General features: G+C 49.0%; 1 protein-coding gene and 1 long non-coding RNA gene across 4 annotated transcripts in view; one reads left to right on the forward strand and one right to left on the reverse strand.

The window, feature by feature from the left end:
• TBXAS1 (thromboxane A synthase 1) overlaps positions 1-25,024 on the forward strand; it is a 153,548-nt gene that overhangs the window by 109,068 nt on the left and 19,456 nt on the right. The window lies entirely within an intron of this gene.
• The window catches only part of LOC122212445, a 48,281-nt gene that overhangs the window by 8,384 nt on the left and 14,873 nt on the right, over positions 1-25,024 (reverse strand). For 2 of the 3 annotated variants that reach the window (XR_006199145.1, XR_006199142.1), the window contains one exon: positions 13,354-14,521. This is a non-coding gene — a long non-coding RNA (uncharacterized LOC122212445). Of the gene's footprint in view, positions 1-13,353; positions 14,522-25,024 lie in introns of those variants that run through there. The other variant, XR_006199146.1, reaches the window with a different exon arrangement.

Here is a 25,024-nt window from a genome sequence, read left to right on the forward strand (position 1 = left end):
TGTCCTTAGCTCACGCTGACCTGTGTGGCCTGATGAAGCTGCCCCGGGGACAGCCTGTGGTCTGTTTTTAATCCTTCCTAGCCTTTCCCTGTCCCTCCTGGGCCCCCTTCTCCTCCCAGGGTTGGAGCCATCTAACAGAAGTCCCATTCCTACACAACGGAGGCTTCTCTCAGCACCTCCCATGGCGCTGGCACGGGGCCCTGCAGGACTTATCCAGAGGGCTCACGGCTTCTGGGCATTGGGATCTCCTGGGCAGTCAGCCCCCTGGAGCAGGTTACTGGCAAGATGGCTCACTCTGAGCCTCCATGCCTCCTTCAGTGTCCATGTGACCCAGGGGAGACACACACCTTGGCCACACCAACAGTGGCTGCCCCCTCTGCCCTGACATCTCTCTCCAGTTAACTTTTCCTCTGCTCAAATAGGCAGGGAGGGCAAATGAGCAATTCTGCCGTATCCACAGGTGAACGAAATGGAGAACGAAATGCCAGACTCAGCCAGCTGCCCCCAAACTCTATGGGTGTTCTATCCTAGACCCATCCCTTGGCTCGGACCCCGGCAACACTCCTCTCTAAGCTGATGATTCCTTGTTCCGACGAGTGTTCCTTCAAGTCCTCGAATCCTTCGATAGGCTGATGGGAGGGTAGTGCGGAGCCAGCTCAGGTGCGATGTGAAGCAGCGAGAGTCTCTTTCTTTGAAGTCCCAGCGAAAGGCTCACAGCATCTCACTGGTAGCGATTGGGCCACACGCTCAGCCCTCCACCAATCACAGGGACTGAGGAGATTATGATGCTCTGATTGACTTAGACCTGGGTCACTTGCCTCATCCCTGGAGTTGGTGCCTGGGAGCAGCCTCCCAGGAACCACTGAGACCTCAGATGGGGGAGAGGGAGATCCCCAAACCCCTGTTCCTGGGAGTGGGGGGAGAATAGCTGCTGGGTGACCAGAAAACGGTGTGTCCACCCAGGTACCCAGAATCCATGGTCCCCAGATCAGAAGCTCCCACTTTCAAATTTCTGCAATCACACACACCTTTCCGCTGAACTTTCAAAACCCAGATTTCCTGAGCCGTGGGATGGAAGTCCAATAGCACGTCACGCTGCTTGCACTCTTGGGCTTCTCAACCGTGAGCATGGCCTGCTCTTATGTCCTTCTCATAACAGTGTGGCCACTTCATGCCACATGTCCTGTGATTTCCACAGAGCCAGTCAATGCTTCCTTATTGGTTAGAGTGAAGTCCCGCTTGGCGGTTGGCCTCGCTGCCTCCTTTATCAGTCAGGATGTGAAACTGTCAGCAGTGAAAGTCACTAATTCAGCAGAACTCAACTTCTGGCACACATAAGGACACTTGGAGGTCTTCCCTCACTACTGAAGATGCTCTTGGTACATGTTTTACAATTCACACATTCTGTCCAGTAATAGTCCGTGTCCTGCCACCTGTTTTGACCCAAGTGGCCTTGATGTCTTTCTCATTTCGGTGTACATATTTCTGTTTCCAGTTATAATATGGTTATAACCCACTTTATAATTCCTGCTGCTTTGTTCTAAGGCCATATGTGTTTCCTTCCAAATCATCTGGCTTTCCTCTCAATCCACCACCAAAATTCAGCTTAAAACTTTCCCTCTCAAGTCACCCAATCACTTGCCCCATGTTTCCTTTGCCCCATGTTTCCTTAGTCCTATCGAAGGGGCACTACCTTCACTAAATTCAAGCATTGAGGAGCAGGGAGCAGTTTGTATGTGTACTACTCGTAAAATTGAGAAAGCACACCAATTATTTAATAAGACCTTTGTAACGTAGATGCTTCATTGTGTTCTCCAATATCTAATTTTGAAAAGGATCGGAAGGAAAAAAAAAACCCAGCCTCTTTCCATATAAATTGTGTTTGCTATAGCTTCAGCACTTTATGTGGAAATTATTGACTTTTGATCTGGCCAAACCATTCTCTCTTCTTCTCTTTGGTGCCGGACTGTGCCAGCCGAAATTTATGACCCATTTTCCTTCTGTTTAATTGTTGTTATAAATCTGCTGTGCAGAACCCAGTTGTAAATTTATCACAGATTGGGCTAGATTGATATACAGCCTCTCTTTAGGATAATTTGAACACAGTTATGCCTTAGAAGGAAGGCCAGATTCTTAAAACTTCTCTTGAAGAGCTGCTTTGTAACCATTATAAATATCTAATTAAAATACAACTTACTCTTTCTTTTTCTCTTAAGGATAAAAGCATTCCATGCTGGGTATTTCAACTGATTAGCTCATGCTGCTAATGTGAGCAAGGTTGAGGATTTGTTCCTTGAAGCAGCCAGAGGATCTCAAAGGGGAAAAAAAAGCATATTTTGTGGCCACACACACACACGCCATTTTGCTCCCAACTGGCTGTTTCATAAATATACATCCTTTGTCACAAGAGGAAGGTTGGGTGGAAAAAATGTGTGTAGCTTCACACAAATTCGTCCTCGCTATAGAAAAAAAAAAAAAAAAAAAGTCTCCCAGTTTGGATCGTACCCAGGATGAATCTTCAGGGTCGTCCTCACACCAGGAGTAGGGCATAGTTGATTTTAAGATTCAGGGGAAAAACTGGAAATGGGTTTTCCCCCACTGGACAGGTTCCCTCCCCTTTTGCCCAGGTCTGCTCGAGTCCTGCTGTCCAACATTTTAGGAGGAATATGTTCAGGGGTCCTCGTCGACACGCTCACCCGGCCCCGTGGGGCTTAGAGGTGCATCTGAGCCCTTTCCTGCAGATCCCATAACAGCACAACAGGACACAAAGCTGAGACGTACAAGGCAAGAGGCAGGAACTCAGAACAACTTACAGCCCTAAAGTCATACCAAAGAATCAAAGATAAGAGCAGGGACACCGGCACGGTGAGATTGGCAGCAACAGACCACTAGACTTCCACGGCGGGGCCTGAGATTCTGCGTTTCCAACAACCGCCCAGGTGGTACCAACACTTCAGTCCATGGTCGACGCGCTGTGAGCAGCCAGCTTCCAAACCCTCAGGCCTGCCTCTCCCCGAGCTGTGCTCTATGTGGCAAGCACTTCTTCCTAATGCCAAAGCACTGATCCTCCATGACCATTTACATCTTGTTAATAAATTATGAATCTTTTTCAAAATGATCCCGAAAAGAATGATGCCACTCTCACTTTACTGAGAGGGAAAGTGAGGCGAGGGTCACCCAATCTTGGGTATATCTCTAGAGGCGTACTGCCTATAATCCTGAACTTATCTTGCTTCTCCAGGGTGGGAGGCTAGGGGGAGCTTTTGAGTTGATCTGAAGTCATCTTCAAGGCAGATGAAGATGATAACCAGAGCCTTCTCTCACGATGCACATGTAGACCGGAGACCTGCCACATCCAACAGGTACCCACCAGGCTGGACCTTTTAGGCAGGGAGCTCCTCCTAGACCAAAAGCTCCCCTAATGAGCCCTTAGTGTACATGGTAGCTTTAAGAGTCCCCAAATGAGGGTCCATGCAGAGATTACTGTGGTCAAAGAGGACTTCCTTGATGCTATTCCCCTGGGGGCCTGGAGCAAGATGTGGACTATTCTCACTGCAGGTGGAATGTGTCCAACTTGCCCACTCCCTGTCCTTCATTCTAGAAGAGTCTGACCTAGAAAATGAGCCTCTCTCACCCTTTCCTGGCATTCCTATAGCTAATATTAGAGCACAGAAGTCTTGACAGCCTATAAGCGGGGCCTCTCTGGGTGTGTTCTAGAACTCCATCCTGCAAGTCATAATTTGTGGCTACTGCTATGAAAATACCAGTTCCTGGAAAGAAGACAACTCAAGAAAACTCAAGAGTCCCTGAAGCAGGGTGACCCATCACCCTGGATCAGGTGGCAGCCCCAGTTTTTCACTGCCCATGTGATTGTTACGTACACGCACTGATCTTCATGGTCCAGGTCACCTGCCCATTTTTTCCCTTGGGGACACCTGCAGGAAGGCAGGGACCATGTGTGCTGTGAATGAGTGCTGCTCAGGGCCAAGACCTTCCTGTGCCACCACCTGGGGCTCCAAACTCTTCCCCATGGCCTGGAGACGTCCACACCCCATGCCCACACACCCACCAAGGAACTCACCCTCCCTGGCCTTGACCCCCTCCCATGGGTTTCAACAGTGACAGCCACATCCTTAGACCTCACACCATCCAGGAACTCTGAGAAGCCCTGCTGCCTCTTCCTCTCTTTCCTCTCCTTCTCGTCCTGCTCCTTTTCTGTCTCCTCTCCTCTCTCTCCAAAGTTCACCACACTCTTTAGTCTCCTTGCCCTTGTTCTGGCTCTAGTCCCCGAATCAGAGTGACACAGAAGTTTCCTGGTTCCACCTCCTGACCCACTGCCCACGTGGGAGCCCCTGGCACCCCAGAAGCCTGTAGTTTTGTACCAAGATGTCCCGAATGGGGGCAGTGGGGGCAATCAAGCGAGAGGCAGGTTGAAAAGCAGGAAGGACTTACAGATGTTTTTCCTGTGCTTCCCAGATCAGCACTTCAGCACTTTGAATTTTTAGCAATTAATGCTCCAAGCTGCCCCCACCTCGCGAGTCCCCGCAGAGAAGTTCTGTCTCAGCAGAGGGAGAGGTGACCCACAAGGAGTGGTTCCTTGGGGAACAGGCCACACCAATCAGCATATATTTGGTGCCTTTCATGTCGCAACTCAGAGTATTTTATATTCAATATCTGAGCCTCTAGAGGGCCAGGCTTTGTGAAGCAAATAAGCTGGTGGGGTCAGTGCACATCAATCCAGAAAAGCAAGAATTAAAAATAAACTGGGGAAAGTGGGCTCTACAGGTGAAGCTCGGAGTTCTGTGGGTCCTCATGGCACTGAGGTAGATTCTCAACTGAATGGCTTATTTATTTAACTACTGCTCTCATTCTGGGCCCTTAAAACATCACAGGTATGGGTTGTATTCCCAACCATTAGCTTTTGGAAGGAAGGAAGGAAGGAAGGAAGGAAGGAAGGAAGGAAGGAAGGAAGGGAGGAACATATGCATTTTTTTTTTTTTAACTCCACTTAACTCCAGTGACCAAAGCTGCTTTCACCCCAGTGGAGCAGGACCTCAGAATGGTCTCAGCTGGCACAAATTTAAAGACTCCCATTCATTTTTCCATCCATCCATCACTAGGCTTAAAATTTCACCACTTAGAGATCCTTCCTTTGTTTCACCACAGTATCCATTATTAAAATGCCACTTACTCCTGGGAGGGGCAATATAATGAAGTCCCTGCTAGGATATGAGCCCTGCGAGAGCAAGGACGCGGCTGCCTGGCACACTGCTACATCCCAGGGCCTCCAGCAGTGCCTGGCACATAGTAGGCTCGTGATGAATAGGTGTTGGATGAATGAGCGTATGAACAAATGTTCACTTGCCCCTTCTTTTCTAACTGCAGATAAACTGAAAGCAAATTTGAGTTGGGGAGATGTAGGAAGGCGCACAGGAGAAAACAAGGTTACTGCACCCTGGGAGGAGGAGATGGGAGTCAAAGAGACAAGGTCACGGCCAAGGGAGATGCAGGCAGATGAAGGCAGCACCCGGTGGTCTGTAGTCCTATAATTGTGCTGGGACCCAGAACCTGGCATGCCAAGGAACAGAGGGAACCTGGGCTCTCAGGGTCAGAGGGGATCTTCAGAGCCATCTAAGGCAGCCCCCCACCCAGGACAGATAACATGCCACTGCACTTGAATGCTTCCAGGAGCAAGGAAGTTGCTACCTTATCCTTACATTAAGCTGAAATTTGGTTAATTGCCCACCCGCTTGCCTACTTGTTCTACTTCTCTCAGTTCATGGTATTTGTCTAGTGGAGTCAGCAAGTCAGTAGCTTCCGCCTGGGGAGGCAGGGTGGGGGCTACTTCTATGCTCACTAATCGTCAGCGACTGGGGATCTCAGAGATGGAGAGAGGAAGGGAAATTGAGAAGTCAGTAGAGAACAGGGACCTTCCTAAAATGTTTGCCTATAGCCTAGACGTTCAATTTACTCTGTTTTCTGGCAAGTCTGTGTTGCCCCAGGACTGTAGGCAGCATTATCTTTTATTTTGGGTGTTTTGTGTGTGTTGCGTTTGTTTTTTGGTTTGGGGATTTTTTTGTTTTTAGCATTTTGTTTTACAGCTGAATGTGGTATGTGTGAAAATAGCAACCACATGAGCTTGTTAGCCCAAGCATATGAATATTCCAGATCAGAAGGGATGTTTGACTCCCCTATGAATTGCAATGTGTAAGGTTTATAAAGTTAAGCACTTAGAATTCTGTCTTTAAAATTTAAATATTTAGATTGGGTCTCTAGGACACAAAAGGCAATGCCTGTTTCTCACTCGCTTAATTTGATTTTTTTTTTTTTCTTTTTGGTAGCACAAGTTGTTTTTCAAAGCCTCATTCCTTGAACGTTCCCTATAGGAGGAATGTAATTAAACTCCACTGGCCTCCCCCTGCTGGGACCAAACTGGGGCCAGAGCTGTAGCAAGCATAAAGCAGATACCCTGCGAAAAGAATCCTTATTATAAAGATGAGAAGAGAATCAACTTCCCTCTGGTTATGAACAAGAAGCTTTAGAAAGCCACCCAGGCTCTTTCTTGCAATGGGCTTAGACTCCAAGACATTTTAATTAGTAATTTAAGACTGGAAGGCAGAGGATAAACTTCTCACCTCCTTAGCTATAGGCAAGAACATCAACTCGATGAGAAACTGGTTCGAGTGGCTGAGGAGGAGGGAGGGCCGGGGGGAGGGTGTTTCTTGGAGAAGCACAAACTTCTCCATGGAAGTGGTATACCTAGGTATCCTGGCCTTGTCAGTCACGATTTAGGGGTCCCACTCCTTGAAGGCTGTCTTCCCTCTTGTTGGCAACAGGCACCGCCTCTCGCTGGTGCACCTGCTTGGTTGCAGAGTCAAGAAGCTCTCACTGAGGGGAGGGCTCCCAATCACATTCAGACCAAACCTAGACTCTTCTCTCATCAAGGAGGCACTGCCATCCAAGTGAGGGGACCCGAGACCTGGGTGCTATGGCCCTCGCCCTGCCAACGGCGCATGTGGAGGCCCTGAGCTGCCACTCACTGGCAGTGTGTCATGGAGGACTGGCATAATAATCTCTGTTCCTCAGTCTTCCTGTCTATAAAATGGGGCCAGCAACAGTATATAGCTTGTGAGGTTGTCTCAAGAATTAAGTGAATGAACCTAGGTACGATTCTGGGCACAGTGCCAGTGTATACGCTACTATCCCCCATTCCCCTTTCTGTGCCTCAGTTTCCTTCTCTGTGAAAGGAAGAGGTCGAACTAGACTTCTTCGCTGGAAGAGATGATGATGATGATGATTGAACGTTTATATGCCAGGCCCTAAACTAAGTTCTTTACATATAAAAGTTAACTCGACTCTCACAACTTTACGAAGCAGGAACTATCACCATCCCCATTTAATCGAAGGGGATAGAGAGGCTGTATGAGTCAGGGATATCCAGAGGAGCCGAACCAATGGGGGGAAAGGGGAGGGGGCAGAGTAAGAGAGAGAGAGAGTTTTTAAGGAATGGACTCATTAGATTGTAGGGACTGGCAAGTCCAAACTCCACAGAGCAGGCCAGCAGTCTAGAAACTCAAGTCAGGATTCAATGCTGCAATCGTCAGACTGAGTTTATTCTTCTTCAGGAAACCTCAGTTTTTGCTCTCAAGGCCTTTCACTGATTGGATGAGGTTCATCCACATTATCAAAGGTAATCTCCTTTAAAGTCAACTGATTGTACATGTCAACCACATCTATAGAATATCTTCACAGCTACACCGAGGTCAGTGTTTGATTAAATAGCTGCGTTCTGTGGCCTACCCAAGTCCGCATGAAAGGCTAACCATCACAGAAGCATCGAGAAGATAATCTGTCAAGGGTTATAAACTAGCATCGGGGCCTAACTTGGATTAGAACTCACACCTCCCCACCATGCAGTCTCCATTCTTTTCAGCATTGTCTCTCACGTTCAATGATTCTGAAGCTACTCCTCAATGCCATGGTGTCCTGCCTGATGGCGTGGGTCAGTGATGGCTCCAGCGTTTCTATAAAGGGGGGCTTCTGGGCTGCCCCTGGGGTGGGGAGCTTGTAGCTGTATCTGTCCCACACTTTCACGGCATTGAGAAAAATGCCAATTGTCCAAGCAGATGGGGGCACACACCATCATCCGTCACCTTCATCTGCACCATCGTGACCTGTCATCCTGGCTCTCTGCTCTACGGATAAGTTTTCCTAGAAGGTCTTGGCTTTGTGGTGGCTTTTCCCCCATCATTCTGGAACTTTTTCAAGGCCCGTTCTCTGAATATATCAGTTCTCTTTCTCTGTGGCCCACACAGCACAAGATGAAGAGTACGAGGCAGCTTCTTCATTGACCTGCCCCCCTGGGTGCCTACCCCACGCAGCAGGAATATTCCTGACACAAACATCATATCCCAGGGCTGCTTTCTCCCACCACACACCACTCTTGGTGCTTTTCTCATTTTTTTGTGACACTGGTCTTGTCTCATGTATTGTACACAGTCCTCCAGCCATCTCAGGCTTTCCCTTCGGGTCCCACGCCCCTGGAATTTCCCATCAGTTGCCTTTCATTGTGTTCTTTGCTCAAGAGCGTGAAATGTGCATCTGAGACATTTGTCCTGCAGCCGATTACCGACCTGGCCCTCTTCTGCCATTACCACGGCACTGTAGAAAGCGAGCTCTGTCCCGCCTCTCGCTGGCTCTCCACTGGACACCAGACTAGATGCTCTCCCGGCTGGCGCCAGCCGTTAACTGCTGCTGAATGCCACCTTCCTCGTCCTGAGACTATGAAGGTGCTGCCTGCTCTCTGTCTCACAAGGATGCTCCTCCTGCCCGACTCCTCCCTGATACGCAGCTGCTCCCCGCTAAGGCCTACAGAGTGCTCCCCAAATCCCCTGAGTCTCTGACTCAAGTGGACCAAGGCCTGGGGATAGAGGGCAGACCCCAGCCCACCTCTAGGCAGAATCTGAATTCAGGCAACTAGAGACCTCCCAGCACTTCCTTCTCCTATCCACTCGGCCACTGGGATTGAGGGCCACATGCAAATTAAGGCCCAAGAGCAGCCAGGGGTAGTCCCCGTCCTTGAGAACTTACTAGAAACCACAGATATTTGGGAGCCACCCCCAGTGATTCTGATGTAGCTGGCCCGCAGCAAGGCGGGGCATCATGCTTCTTGAAAAGTCTCTAAGCGATTCTACGGTACACCCCAGGCTGAAGAACTGGTGCCATATTCCCCTGAGGTGTATCTGCAAACTTAAACAGTGACCTTGGGTTGGATAATTAAGGACACGACTAACTTTACAAATAATCAGCATGATTACTGGAGTTGCTTTTTACTTTTGTAGAAGTCACTCATTTGGTCACCTGGAAATAGTGGGGCTTCTGCCACTGTGTTGTGGGGCAGATCCAGCCCACCCAGAGAGCTAAGCAGCAGAGACTGCCTGCCATGCCCACAAGGTGACTGCTCTGAACACTCAGCAGACCAGCCTCTGCGAAAGCACCTCTTAGATTACGACCCTTAGACCTGGAGGACCCCAAACCAGAGACCATCTGGCCTGCGCCCTTCACCGCCCTGCCCCCCGCAGGAGCAGGAGGGGCTGTCGCTCCATCTTATGGACAAGACAACGGAGGCCTAGGGAGCTCCCTCAGGCCACGTGTCATCTCAGAATGAAGGGAATGTGTTTGTGGCCGCTCAGAGCGTGTCCCTCCCTCCCTCCCTCTCTCTCTCTCTCTCATCCTTTCACCTTTCTCCGAAAAGCTCATTTAATGATTCGCCAGCCTGGCTGCAAATCAGTGATTTGTAGACCTGAAACACACTAATGATGTGGTCACCACCATCATCATCCTAACAGTAAACATTTATGGACCACCGTAATTACTCACGATGATTTTATGTATGAAATAAATCTGACCTAACTCTGTAAAGAAATGGGCCCTATGAAGCAAGATGATTATGTCAATTAGAAATCACCTAGAAACACTGAACGGAAGTGTCTCAAGTTCTGCGACACACGTACCATCTGGCGGTTTTGTTTCTGGGCGTGATTCACTGAGTCACTTTGTACGATTTCAGGGGGCATGGTCTCTCTTCCTTAACTCAGTCTCTAACCTGCGGCCGGTAGTAACTCTCTCCTATTTACCTCAGCTGTGTTAAAGTTCTGCTACAGAAATATCCCATTTCCAATTTGTTTTTATCAAGGAGTGATCCTTTGGGATCAAGTATTCAATATCAAACAATATTGATAATAATTATGATGGGAATAATGGTAAGAACGGCTATTCATTGAACACGTGTTCTGTGCCCGACCCTGGGCCAAACAATTCTAACAACCAGTTCGCTATTTTTAAGTGCAGAAAATATTTCCTTAAAGATTAGGAAATTGAAACTCAGAGATTAAGTGAAGGGCTCAAGGTGCAAACAGAGCCTAGATGTGAACTCAGATCTACCAGCTCACGGTTCCTTGATGCTGTCTTGGGACTGACCACTAGGTCTGTAGTAGATTGTTCTAGGAGAGCAGATGGCTGTCTAAAACCACACGTTCGGACACATTTATGACCCTTACGTTAGCACTGTGATAGCCAGGGCTCTCTCAGGGTGTCAGAAAGTTCCCAGAGTCATTTTTCCTCCTCTCCTGGGTGGTCCCCTCCTTGTCTTCTGCCAGGATAAATGGCATTTGCTACTTAGATCTTTGGCTTTGAGGAACTAAGAAACCCTAATAAATCAAGATGTGTCACTCTCAACCATAACAAATTAATTAATTTACTTCAACAACCAATAAACAGATCAAACAACATAAAAATCTACGGCAAAAGAAAGAAAGAAAAAAAACCTAAGCCAAGAAGTATATAGTTTCTTTTTACTTAACGTTTGAAAAATTTACATTCTCCTCATCTGCCCTTGGGTGTCTTAAAAGGAAATTCTATCAATATTTCCACGTAAAAAAAATTTTTTTTCTACATAAAATCCACATCAGAATCCCTCTAGTCATTGTGTTTCTTGGGTTTCAGACAGACAGTTTCTTCCTTGGGAATAATTCAGATGTCAAACCTGTCATTTATCATTGTATCTAGTAGCATTTTTCTCCCTGACCCTCAAAATTTAACTTAAAGCCCACTTAATAAGGTCTGTGGGTATCCTGACAAATACCCTTCTCAGGCTCTGTGAGATTTCTGGTGAGACAGGCCACAATCCAGCAAAACAAATCCTGTCCATTGCTGGCATCTAAACACTATCCCATTAAATGTCTACACTTGATTTTCTTTCCTACAACTGGAGGAAGGGATGAAAATACCGCCTATGCCTCCAACCCTGATTTCCTCTATCAAACTTGAAAGCGTTTGGAGCTGCAACACACATTTTTTTCTGATTAGTTCATTCACTTCCGTGTGAGTTAGGTGAAGTTTGGTCCATCAGTTTAATCCATCCCTGCCAGTGCTCCATCTTGGATAGTCATTTCCAGAAAGGAGCACCTCCTAGTTGTCCAAGTCGAATCATTAGAGACTTCTGCCTTCTCAGCTGGGAAAGCCAGTGACCAAGAAAGCAACAAACTTTCCCCTAGGGATTTGTCTTCCTTAGCCATTTTCAGAAAGTCTGAAGTCAGCAACCTTAGAAGAAAAATAATTTCATATCCCCTCCTCCCCCTGCTCTCCCTCCTTCCCTGTGTCCTTAGGCAGGGTGACATGCTTCTGCTTGCTGACCCCTAGACAAGCTCGTCTGTTGGCCCTGTGACTACACCTGTCTGTTGTCACATCCGGGCACATGATAGGTGCTCAGTGCTTAGGTAAATGAATGAATAAGTGAATGAATGAAAGCTAAAGTTGAAAGAAACTTAGAGACCATTCAATCGAATCCCTTTATTCTACAGGTGAGGAAACTGAGGCAGGGGTCTTTGGGAGACCACCCGAGATCACGAGGTTTTGGTGTGGTTTCCTGACTCCAGGCCTATGCCTGTCACCTGTGCCTGACTCCGAGCTTAGCCTGTGTGCCCTTGACCCTACATTGTGTCTTTGGAGCAGGGAAAGTCTGCAGCTATGGTCAGAGAGCGAGTGCCATACAGCCCCCAGCACGAAAGACTCTGTTTTCTCTTCTGGATGAACAAAGAGTCTCTTCTTCACTGTACAGGCCTCACCTGCCTTCCTCCCGGTAATTCCTGCTGCCAACAGCCTGTCGTCTAAGCCCAGCCTGGCATTCTTCAAAGATTCCTCAAGGCCATCTGCTCCCTGTCCTCTAAGCTTCGGCTCTGGGGATGTAATGTGCCCTTAGCAAGACGTCAAGACATTACCCCTCCCACCCTTCCAGAACAGACACCGGCATTTCTTCCACAGACAGTATTCCACAATTAAAAAAAAAAATTATAAAAGCTAAAAAAAAAATACTGGTGGCATACCAGTAGCCTCCAAGTGGGTGACAGTCATCAGTGAAAAACTTAAGCAAATCAGTCTGAATATAAGACATTATCTATTACACTCTGAACGTTAAATTAGTCAACTGGTGGGCATTTCTATAGCTTCGCTACAGACAGGGAACAGCAGAAATTGCTTTCTTCCCTTTGGGTTTAATCACCAAGAAATGTGAGGGCACAGAGATTAAAAACCAAATAATCTCCCTTCCTGCTTGTCCAGCCAGGCTAACCTTCATGCTGCACAGTGTTTACTGGTGGGAAACTGCCAACTTCTAGATGAAAGACAGGGGTGGGCAGGGGGGGTTCTCTCCTGTTATTTCCCTGCCAACATGCATTCCTTCGGGAAAGAGTGAAAATGGAGGGAAAGCGGCCCCTGGTCACTCACTGGGGTTGTTCTCATGGATGTAGACAGACCATAAGTAATTCAGTGAGTCCACTCACAAAGACTCCTCTTGTCTGTGGCTGCAGCATTCAGGCAAGCCAAAGGCAACCAGCACCACCAAAATGCAGCACAAAACTCTTATCAGAAGATACCATTTTTTTCTAAATGTCATATATACAATTTTTATTGGAGCGTGATGACAGATAGTGAATAACTTAACATAAATTTGCATAATATAATACAGCTGTTAATTTATGATCATATTAAAGCACAAAGTTTTGTAGTTTGAGCACTTAAAAGTCGTAATCTTTGGAAACTTTCCCTCCTGTTTGCTCTTTATTTATTACTTATTTAGGGTTGCCAGATAAAACACAGGTGGCTAGTTAAATGTAGGTATTTCTGGAAAAAAAATTACAAAAAAGGGGTGCGCTTGGGTAGCTCAGTCGGTTGAGTGTCTGATTTCAGCTCACGTCACGATCTCACAGTTCATGGGTTCAAGCCCCGCGTTGGGCTCTGTGCTGACAGCTCAGAACCTTGAATTCTGTGTCTTCTGCTCTCTCTCTGCCCCTTCCCTGCTCATGCCGTGTCCCTCCCTCTCAAAAACAAACAAACATTAAAAAAAATTAATTTCTGATAGACACAGAATCATTTTGTAGTGTAAGTATGTCTCGTGCAATATTTGGGACATGGTTATACTAAAAAATGATTCATTGCATAGCTGAAATTCACAGTTTGCTGAAGCCTTCTATTTTTATTTGATAAATCTGGCAACTCTATTCTGACTTCATAAATACCCTATCCCCTACTGGCTCTATGGTCACAGTGGGGGGAGCAGGTATTGCCTATGGTAGGGCTCTTGGGATCGCTACGCAGAGTCAGAGGGATCAGATCACAGAGGTACAAATGCAAAGGGAGAAACTAAGCTAGGCAACATACCTGAGTTTTCCTGGGGCAGCCCTGGGAGTGTTAGGGCGATGGTTTTCAAACTTGTCGACCACAACATATCATAAGAAATATATTTAGAAGTCAACCGAGTACAGACATACCCATGTAATTAAACAAATGTTTTATGAAACAATATGTAGTCTTCTAGGTGTGATATACTCTATGTTCTATTCCATTCTATTTCCTTTTTTAAAATGCTGCTCTTAATCCCCTAAATTGAATTCACAATTCCCTAAAGGTTCATAGCCCACATTCTGAAAAACACTGGGTTAGAGGGTTATAACTCAGGAAAGTGAATAAGGAGCTTTTTTTTTTTTTAAATCCACTCTACAAATGAGGAAATGTGTCAGATCAGTTAAGAGACTTTCCTAGTCCATTTCACTAATTTGTGGCTAAACTAGGAATGAAATTTAGGTCTCTCAGCTCCCAAACCTGTGTTTCTGGTTTCATTCTACCATACTTTTTAGTGTCCATTTTCCCTATCTCCAACTTATAACACACATTCTAGGATCCACTTTTTTGTTTTATTTTACCTAATTACACTATTCCTAAACCACTTTGTTATTACTTCAGATTCTTCTAAAATTCCCAAGATTTATATCATTGCTGATCTAAAGTGATTATATCATTGCTTATGACATCCACTTGACTTCTAAAAACATTCAAACTAATTCATCTTGGCGCTTACCCTTTGATCCGCAGCATCTTACTTCCCCTCTGCGCCCAACCTTGTCTCACTATTTTGGTGCCTCAGGAGATCTTTACACTTCCATGTACTCTCCCCTGGAGACAGGCACTGCCAGAGATGTAAGAAAAACATAAGAATAGTAACTATTACTTGTTACCATTTGTTCCCTCTAATAGTCCCTTTCGGAGTTGAGAAAACATAGGTTCAGAGAGGCTAAGTGTGTTTCTCAGGGTCACACAGCAAACACAGACTTGAAGAGCTCAAGTCTTTTTGCTCTAACTCCTATGCTCTGCCATCAGCACATGGAAGTGTGCTGAGCTGAGATGTCCGCAAACATCTGGCAGGAATACTTCCGGCAGGAATACACCGGCAGGAAAAAAAAAGACATCAATCCAAGAGATATCCATGGAGGCTGTATATTTTCTCACATACTAAGTCTAGATTTTCAAACCACATTCAGGACTTTCTGGAATCTTACAATCATTCAGTTTACTATCCTCTAGATCTTCTCTGTGACCATCCACTCCACGTGTACTTTTTTCCTAGCTGTGATGACAAAGTCCAAAGCAACGCGTGGTCCCCAGAGCGCCTTTCCCGTGTCTCCTATCGTGGCCCTAAAAGAGTACATCCTGGCTTGCAGAATCCAAATGCAGAGCTCCTTCTGGTGCTAGCTCAGCAGTCAGTCCGTTTACACGGAGAAGTTAACTTGGCACTCTCCCTCCACCCCGCAGAATAATCTTGCCTTTGGCTTCCTCATGGCTGAGCACAGGGAGCCACAACCCACCTTCCTCGGGGATGCACGAAGCAAGACGCTCATAGCAAGACTCACAGACAGCAATTTGCAGCTCCCTTTCCCCAGTTTATCTTCCTCCACCCTGAATGGAGCTGGGCGGATGGCTTAGACACAGGCTCCAGGCTGGATTCCCTGCCTCAAAGCCAGGTTGAACCCCTGAACCAGCCACATGACCGTAAACCTCAGTTTCCTGTTAAAGGGGATAATAAACCTATTGGCTCCATTCGGTTGGGGCTGATTAGATGAGGTGACACATGTAAAGCACTTAGCGTGCAGTCCTGTGCCTATGCCCCAGAAGCATTTGTTTCTATTTTGCTGTTGTTTCGATTCTTCCTGTCACTCCCATTGTACAGATGTCATCTCAGAAGCCTTAAGGAGACACGTGTCCCTTCATGTGCCTCTGATCCACCAGGGTCTCAGCACGTGCATCTGTGTCCCTCGGCCAGCAGCCCCTCTGCTGCCACTCCCGCATCCCTCACTGCCCCTCTGGGGTCCCTTGCTGCCCCTCCCTTTCAGCCTGGAACTTTTCCTGCCCTCCTTCCCTTCCAACAGAGTTCCTCTTTTCACATCCTATTTCCCCAGAACACTATTTTCTGCCAGAGACCAACAAAACAACGGTAGAATTACCAAGACCCGAGGACTTGGAAGGATTTCAGACATTGCTGGTTGATCCCGAATGCCCTCTCCTGGGCACCTGCTCGGGACCCATCATCCACTGGTCACTCCAGGAATGAAGGGCTCACCTCTTCCATGTTTCAAACAGCTGGACCAGACCATTAATCCACAAATCCATTTCCCTATAGTTTCCACCTATAGCTTCAATTTACATTCAATAGCCTTCAATTTACATGGGCCCATGTAAATGACCCTTTAAAAGACACCCCTCAGGCTTCTGCAAAGTTTCTCCATGTGGCACACTTTCAAGTCCCTTGCCCACCCTAGTCTCCCTCCAGCCTGTGTCCCTCTAGAGGGTGACACAGCCGGAGTAGCAGGCTGACCCAGGGTGCGAGCAGATGGTGCAGAGGAGAGCACAGTAGCTGCTTCCATGATGGTTGTTTCCAGTGACGGGGACGGGGGGCGGCCATTGATAACCCGTTCTCCAGTTACCTTCCCTGAATTTGTCAAAATATATCTCAATTATTGCAACTCTGTAGAGTAATAAGTCCTACAAGTTTCAAATACACTGGACAGAGGGGTGCCTGGGTGGCTCAGTCGGTTGAGCTTCCGACTTCGGCTCAGGTCATGATCTCACCGTCTGTGAGTTCGAGCCCCGCGTCAGGCTCTGTACTGACAGCTCAGAGACTGGAGCCTGCTTTGGATTCTGTGTCTCCCTCTCTCTCTGCCCCTCCCCTGCTCATGTTCTGTCTCTCTCTGTCTCAAAAATAAATAAAAACATTTTAAAAATTAAAAAAAAAATACACTGGATAGAAAAGGTACTTCCTTTGATTTTCCCCCCAAAATTAACCCCTTCAAGCGTTCCAAAGCATGGTAAACAACTTCATACTTCACCCTCTTCAAATCTTTTCTTCAAAACACTTAGCTCTGTTGTGGTTTTATGTGTATGCGATTCGTCTCTCTCCCCCCACTGGCCCGACCGGAGGCTCCAAAGAGAGGGACTCACTACGGTAGCCCCAAAGCCCATGGGAATCCTGGGGGCCCTAAGGAACGAGGGAATGGATCTGTTACAGGCTCTGATCCCACCTCACCTCATCAACCCCATCTCCTTTCCTGTCATGTGCCAGACAACCGGGGGTCTGAGAACAGAGATCCTGCACTGGGGCGGCACCCAAGAGCCTGTTCCAAGCATGGTGTGGTGGCGGGGCTTAGTCTTCAGGTGAGGTGTGAGAAGCCAAGTGGGCATTCTAGGAGCATCTTCAGGGAGAAACCAAGTCAGAGAGAAGGTCAGACCTGCCGGAGGAGAGTAGTCAATCTAAACAGGCCGGCCAGAGGGGAGGAACCTAGGGCTCAAGACACCAGGATGGATGTGGATGGGGGAGGGGCACACAGGACTCCTCAGCTCCTCAGCCGAAGCAGCAGTGAGCACTCACCAAGCGCTTACTGTGTGCCAGGCACTGGTAAGTGCCGTCTGCAAACAGGCTTTTTGCCAACTACGCGAGGTGTATTTGTATTACCTCCATCTTACTGGGTGAGAAACTGAGGCTGACAGTGAAGCTGACCACAGTCACACAGCCGAGAAGCAGCGAGACACAAATTCAGATATGGGCGATGTGACTCCTGTGGTCTTCTACCCAAGGCACAATACTGGCTCCCAAGGTGGAAGCTTGATGTGGAAAGAGGGGGAAGACCCTGAAAGAATTCCCCAGGCTGTCTGCACAGAGCTAGACTTTATATAACGTTCTGTAAGCCATGGGCTTAAGCAATGCCCTGGGAACTTAAAGATACAGCTGAGACTCAACCCTCAGGCCCCATTTCCTGTGGGGCGTTACAGGTGACTCCAGGGTGCAGCTGAACTTGAGAACCAGCATGAATCAAAACGCAAGAGGAAACTGCTCTTCCCTGCTCTTTCCACGGCAGAGCCCAGAGGCCAGGGGGACCCCAGAACGGGAGTCTCACTTCCATTCCTCAACAGGGACTGGAGTTTCAAGTTCTCACACCCCAAGTGAGGCCGAAATGGGTTGGGGCAGAGGAGACGTACTCTGGCCAAGACTGACCGACAGTCTGACGACCGGGTACAGAGGCCGCATGCGGCTTTTCCGTTAGACTGTACTGTACTGTTTCCAGCTCGACTGGCCGGTACTCTTATGGGAATGTTCAGGACCGAGGCCTCCTTCCTTGGCTACATACGTGTGAAGTCTCACCCTGTGTTTCCTAGCTTCACTCCTCATAAATCAGTTTTCAGGGCCTCTGAGCCTACAACAGCTACAGAAAGCACAATTTTGATTACAACATGATACTTCCACTAAGAGCACTCATCAGAAAGAAAGGTAACGCACGGGAACACGAAGAGCTTTCCCAAGTGAATTCCAGACGTTTTTGCTCTAAATGCATATGACTGTTGCCCTATTTTTAATTTACCTTAAAAAAACCACATTGGTGGGGCGCCTGGGTGGCTCAATCGGTTAAGCGTCCAACTTCGGCTCAGGTCACAATCTCACGGTTCGTGGGTTCGAGCCCTACATCGGGCTCTGTGCTGACAGTGCAGAACCCGCTTCAGATCCTCTGTCCCCCCCTCTCCCTACCCCTCCCCCATTGTGCTCGCACGCTCTCTCTAAAATAAGTAAATAAACATTTAAAAAACACCACACCGGCAAGCTAAGTGATCTGGGGAGTCCCAAAAACCAGAGCAGACTGCCCAGGCCAGCCTTGCCTTGGCCTAGAAGACCTCACGGGACCTCCCTGAGCTCAGGGGGTTAAGGGCTCTGTCACAACAAATGGTGTTTTCTCATCAGACAGATTTGCAGTTTTACAAAATTCAACTCCCCTACCAGAAATCCAACCCTACCTACCATTAGTCTGAGCTTTTGGGAAAGACTCTTTTCTTAGATTACTGGGGAAAGATCACAGCATCCTACGGTCTGGGCCAAAGGGAGCAAGACATCAGAACGGTTTCTTTGGAAGGTGGTGACTCATTGTGGGGTTAATGAACCTTGAGAAGATCCCACAGGGGCCCTCCTCCTGCTGCCATTTAAGACCGTTTCCTTGTGCCCTTCCCTTAGGAAAAAATCAAGAACAGCTGGGAATTGTGCGATCTTCAGGAAACTCTGCAAATACATGTATCAGTCTGGCCAGGACCCTCAGGGGTGGCCGCACACTGACCCAGGGACAGTCTTGGAGCAACTGCTCTTTGTGAAGAAGCTTGGAGCCAGCTAGGGTCAGAGAGAGAAGAGGGGTAGGCAACCTGAGCTAGGAGCCCTGAGCCCAGCCCCCCCCACCCCAGTTTGACAGGACACTATCGCACAGAGCAGGGGCCTCCTCACGGGCCAGTGAGCTCCCCAGGTGCTCATGGGGGTTACAGGTCCAAGGCTCAGGAACAGGACAAGGCAGAAACTCTCCACAGCTACCACATCAAAAGCAAGCACTGTAGAATTCCCTGAGGCTCCCTCTCCTTTCCCAAGGAGCCGCCCCACATCGCTGCCCATCTGGGACGAGGGCCCTCCCCAGCCCAGCCACTCTGCCAGGCACCCAGGAGGACCCAAGAGGTTTCTGCAAGGGCTTTTCGCACTTCAGCTGGGAGAAGCCACTGCACACTCCCCACCTGCCTGGCCGGGGTTCACGGACACTCTGGACTCACAGAGTCCTGTCCTCCCCCAGCCACCGCAGGGGCTCCCTCTTCCCGAACGCTCCCGTCCCTCCAGCCCAAGTATGTGCTCCTGCCTCAGTTTACGTGCTATCTTATGAAGCCTCCAATCGTCCCCAGGCCGCCCCTCTGCCGCGGTCATGGAGCAGAGCATGAGCACAACCTTGTGCGTCCTTCTCGAACCGGGAAGAGAAAAAAGTCCTCCTTCCTTGCTTTCCTTGGCTTGGCCTTGTCAGCCTTCGGAGGGCAGACAGGGGTTCTCACTCACACAGCATTATTTCTGCCAGGCTGCACCCTCTCTCTGCCTGCTGACCTTGTGCACAAACCCTTCTGAGCCTCGGTTTTCTCATCTGTAAAACAGAAACTCAATAAAATGATACACGCGAAACTCGCCCTGTGCCTGTCCTCCAGGACTTGGTCAACGAATACTCAGTGTAGCTGCGAGCATTCCCTTCTTATAAAAACACTGTTGGTTCCGCTCTCTGCTCCCACTCCAGCCCTGCCCCAGGCCAGGCTTTCTTTCTCCTGTCCCCACCCTTGTCCCAACGTCACCTGGAGCTGGCTTCCAGGCCCCTCACTCAGAGGCTTGGCCCGGAGGGGAGACATGGAGGTCATCACAAAGGTGGCAGCTGAGGGGCAATGGGGTGTCCTTGGTCCAGCATCCCACTGCTCTGTCACAGCCATACTGTGGGACCAGCACTACGGGCAGGAAAGCCGCCAGCAGTCTGTGCTCCTGGCAAACACAGCAGTTCGAGAGCTAACTTCTCCGATCTGTGTCTTGTGTGGCAGGATGTGAGCCGCATGTCCTCTAGGGAGCCCAGCCTCCTTATGTCTGCTGGGCGGTCACCCCACCACCTCTGGTCCTGACTCCTGGGCCTCCTGTCCAGGACCCTGTAGAGCAGCAAGGCCCTTGCCCTTTGAGTTCCTGGAGGCCATCTGCTGTCACCCCATGATGGGCAGGAAACATGGCCTGGCAAATGGGCCTGGCCCAGCTCAGCCACGCCCACCTCCTTAAGGCCACTTCTCTGTCCCCAAGTACCCAGCTTCCCTCCAGGTCCACACCTCCAACCCTCCCTGGCCCATGGCCGTGGACTTGACCCCAGGCTGCCTGGAGCTATCGTCCTGCAAAAATCCCTCGGCCCACCGGCCCCTGCCCGGGGCCTCCTGATGTGACACTGTCACCTATGGCACCTCAGAGACCCCAGTCTGCTCCCACCTGAAGGTCAAGTCCCTTGAAGAAGCCTCACTGCAACGCGGGGGACAGGCACCCCACACCTGGCCCTGATAGGGAGCAGCAGACGCAGAAGACAAAAGAGACAAACGATTCCTTAAGATCCACGGCGAAAACAAATTGCCGTAATTAACACGTGCCACCTCCACGATACATGGGCTGCCACGTGGTTGGCGTGAAGCAGAGAGGCATAAACTGCAGAGAGCACGCACTCCAATAAAATGGCAATAAACGATGCGCCTGTGAAGGAACTCGGTTCAATTCTGCTCCAAAACCTTGTTTAAGTGCTTTTATTGTTTCTGTGTGAAAGAGCACAAATGCTTTTTGAAAATTGCTTCGGCATAAGCCTCCCCTTCTCCGGGAAGTGTTTCCGATGCCCCCCAATCCCTGCCCTGAGCAGACTGGGTGGCCCCCACAGGGCCCCCTCCATGTCCCCATTCTGTGTTTCCCTCCCTGTGAGCCTCAGCGGGGGTCCACAGGGCTCCTCCCCCGCCCAGGGCCCCCACCCACCCAGGGGCACACAGCAGCCGTGGGGGACACACTCCCGGTACAACAGTGGTCTGGACCAGGTGGTCTGCAAACATCAGGGGAGCCCCAGAGGTTGGTTGCTAAGGGGACCCTTGGAGGACAGATGAAATTCTTCTTATTGGAAAGATCTTTAAAATAAATAAATACATCAAATAAAAGCGTAAAGATAGGAAAACATAAACAGAATCTTTTTTCACAGAGGGGAAGGGAGGGAACAGTAATGTCCCCTCACGTGGCCACAGTCACCTTTTTTGGGGTTCCGTCCTACATTAGAGAGCAGCCCAGTATCAGATAAACAGCAACAATGACAACAAAAACGGGTAACAAAAGTTCCCCGAGTGGGGACCGGGCTGATGTCCCCGAGGGCTCATGCTCTGGCAGCTCTGTCCGCAGGAGCAGCTGCTTGCTCGAGAGCGATGCCCCTAACTGAAGCCTTCGCTGGCTGCCTCGGGGGCCCACAGGCCCAGCTTGCTCAGCAGATGGGGGGATGAATGGGGAGCCTGGGCTGGGAGCACTCAGCCTCTCATTCCATGAGACCCTCCTCCATTCCATGAGAGATAGGAGTCTCCCTGGGACCCTCTCTCCCCACACTTGGGCATGAGAAGGATGGCAGGGAGTGACCATCATCTCTCCAGATGCCCACGCCAGGGAGGTGAGCCCTCCACCTCCTGTAACGTGGTATGAATGAAGCATCTGCCAGGCCATTCCAGAGACGCCCGGGGGAGCCCACCCACAGGCCGGCTGGCCCAGCCTTCCCTCTGGACCTCAGCAGCCCCCCTTCCCCTGAGGCTCCAGCCCCGACCCAGCAGACCAGAGGCTGAGGTAGGAATTTAGCGTCTCAGCTCCTCTGAACAGAAATTGCTATCAAGCCTCTGAGGAACATGCTGTCTGACTTAGCGAGTCTCCTCCCACCCCCAAATTTAATTACAAAAAAAAAAAAAAAAGGTTTTCCCCCCAAAACCTCATCCTCCTGTATTCAAACCCAGTCCTCCGGCAGCAAGGGGAGGGAGGGATGCTTTTTGGTGTCCTTGGGCCCACCACTGTCAGGGCAGCTCATGTTAGCTGTTACTCGGGGGCCCATGTTTACTTAGCCTTGCCACTGCAGAGGCCACTCTTGACAAGGAATCCTTTTCACGAAAAGCCACCAGCTGCAGAAAATCGGCAAGGGCTAAAATCGTGTCTGGTGACAGAGGTGACAAGACAGCCATCATGGAGGGTACGAGGCAGCCCTGGAGACAGGCTCTGACTAAAGGCCAGCTCTCCCAATGTCTGGCCATGGGGCCCCGGGCAAGCCACCCAAACTCTGGGAATGTCCACCTCCTCCGGGGCAAAGCAGAATCTTCCAAGGTGACAGGAGGCGTTCTGCAAGGCTCTTTGTTTAGGGAAGAGTTGAGGCAGGTCTCCAGGAGCCTCTGCGATGTCTTCCAGGGCTTATCTTCTAGCATCTTCTTCCCTCTTCTGATTACAGGAGTGGGGGCCTCTCGCCAGCGTCTCTTCCAAGGCAGCCCCACTGAATTCTTTTTTTTTTTTAATGTTTTTTAAGTTTATTTATTTATTTTTGAGAGAGAGAGAGCGAGCAGAGGAGGGGCAGAGAGAGAGGGAGAGACAGAATCCCAAGCAGGCTCCACACTGTCGGCACAGAGCCTGATGTGGGGCTTGAACTCACAGACCTTGAGATCGTGACCAGAGCCGAAACCAAGAGTCAGACACTCAACCAACTGAGCCACCCAGGTGCCCCAAGCCCCAGTGAATTCTTAATTCTCACTGGCACAGTCGTTTCCATCCCTCCTGGGAAGACCCCACGCCTGAGGCTACCGTGGACTCACCGGGTCCCTGACCAGCACTTCTAGAAACAAGCAAATCTGATACATGCACTCCTCACCTCATGCCCCAAAGCAGAATTGCAAACAGAGCTTCTTAAGAAAATCCCAATTGGCACTCTCTGAGGAATCCTCACTACCACCCTTTGAAATGTGATTTGTCCCCATTTCACAGATAAGCAAACTGAATCTTGGTGAGGCTTGATAACTTGCCCACTGTCCTCCAGTCAGATCTGTTGAATTCCACATCTCTGCTTTTCCACTTACAATTCTGTCTGTCAACCGTGAAATGCAAAATCTCAAGAGTTGATTATAAAAGAGAAAAACAGTGAATTGCTCCTTACGTTTTTTGTGTTTGGTTTTTTTTTATTTTAACTTCAAAAACGTACTCATAAGTAGGGCTGAATATATTTTAAAGCTTAGCTGGGTTAGTGGAATTTTTTTTTAAGAGCAGTAAATGAGCCTGTGTGAGCACAGGCAGAGACAAGCCACCCCACCTCTCTGAGCTGTGGGTCCTCATCTGTGCAGTGGGGCCCTGGGGGGTTGAACTCATGGACCTTCTGAGGCTCTGAGGCTCTTTATCATCCTGTAACTAATCTCCTACTCATGTGCCGGCTGCCAGTTCCTGTGACTCCTTTCTCCTAAGCCAGTGAGTAGATGTACTACTCTTTCCTCGCTAAAATCTGGTCCCAGACTCCATTTAGGCCTCTGGACAGCATTCTTGGGCAAAGGAGACTTTTTTCTTTTTTTCTTTCCTTTTTTTTTTTTTTTTTTTTTTTTTAGCTTCAGCCTAGCCCTCCCCACTTATATCCTGAGATGGGAAAATGGACTGAGCAGGCAATAGGGAATTTAAAATGAGCTGGAAAAAAAAAAATCCTGCCACAATAAATCGCATCACAGTGGAGATCTCTATCTAACCAGAAAATTCTCAGTCCAGACAATGGCTCATTTATTTCCAACAATATTCAATACAACAGAATTCCAGGCCAACAAAAGGATTTCTACAGGTTCTTGGAGTTGGTTGCAAAGGGATTTAACCTACATAGAAAAGAGAGCTGTTCAATTATAGATTCCCAGGCGTGAGGGAGACCTTTGTAAATAAATTGTAAGGGGTCTTGCTGAAAATGCGGCTACTTCCCTGGGGAGCATCTCACCTACCGACAGTGTGAGGCCGATGTACCGCGGCCCTGCCTAGAGGACGTGTGGGTAAATATTTGGGTAGAGACGGTTGCTGCTGGGATGGTGGGCAGAGCCAGCTATCGGAGGAAATGGCCCTCTCTCCCAGGCCCAGAGATGATACATTTCTAGAAACATCCAGGCAGGCAGCCTCTAAAGACTCCTGGGCTTTCCAAACACATTTCCTATTCTATGGTCAGCAAGATAGCGCTGTGAGCATGGGCGGTAAAGAGGAGGCAGGAAACAGGAGGGTGGGGAGGGGTCTGGAAGCCAGCCTTCTAAATTTAACATGCAGTTGCTTTTAGGCAGAGTGGATAAAAAATAAATTCCAGTGCTTAAAGCTCTTATCTTTGTTTACCATTTCCCCAAACAGCACCTGACCTGGGCTCTGACTTTTAGACTGAATTATCAACACGCACACAGGAATGAGGGCTGGGGGGGGGGGGGGGGGGGGGGGGGGGCGGTGCTGGGGGTGGAGGTGGGGGTAAATAGGGCAAGTTCATCACTCTCCACCTTCACGTGACATTTCTTCAGCCAGCAGGTGACCCAGGATCTGCTAGTGTCACAGGCTGTCCCTGGGTAGATGCGGTGCCATTTTGGGGGGGGCGGGGGGGCGGGTAGTCATGACGCTTCAGACCATCCTAGATGTGGAAGTTACCATGAGGTCACACATGTCTACCTGCTTTCAATGAGGGATCCATGAATATCCTCCAGCAACTTCTTCAGATGCTCAGTGACAGCTTTTGAAAATCTCCAGTGTGCATGGGGCTTGTCTATTTCATGAAGTTCTAGTCATCTGAAAATC

Source organism: Panthera leo, chromosome A2, assembly GCF_018350215.1.
Source record: "Panthera leo isolate Ple1 chromosome A2, P.leo_Ple1_pat1.1, whole genome shotgun sequence".
Lineage (NCBI taxonomy): Eukaryota > Metazoa > Chordata > Mammalia > Carnivora > Felidae > Panthera > Panthera leo.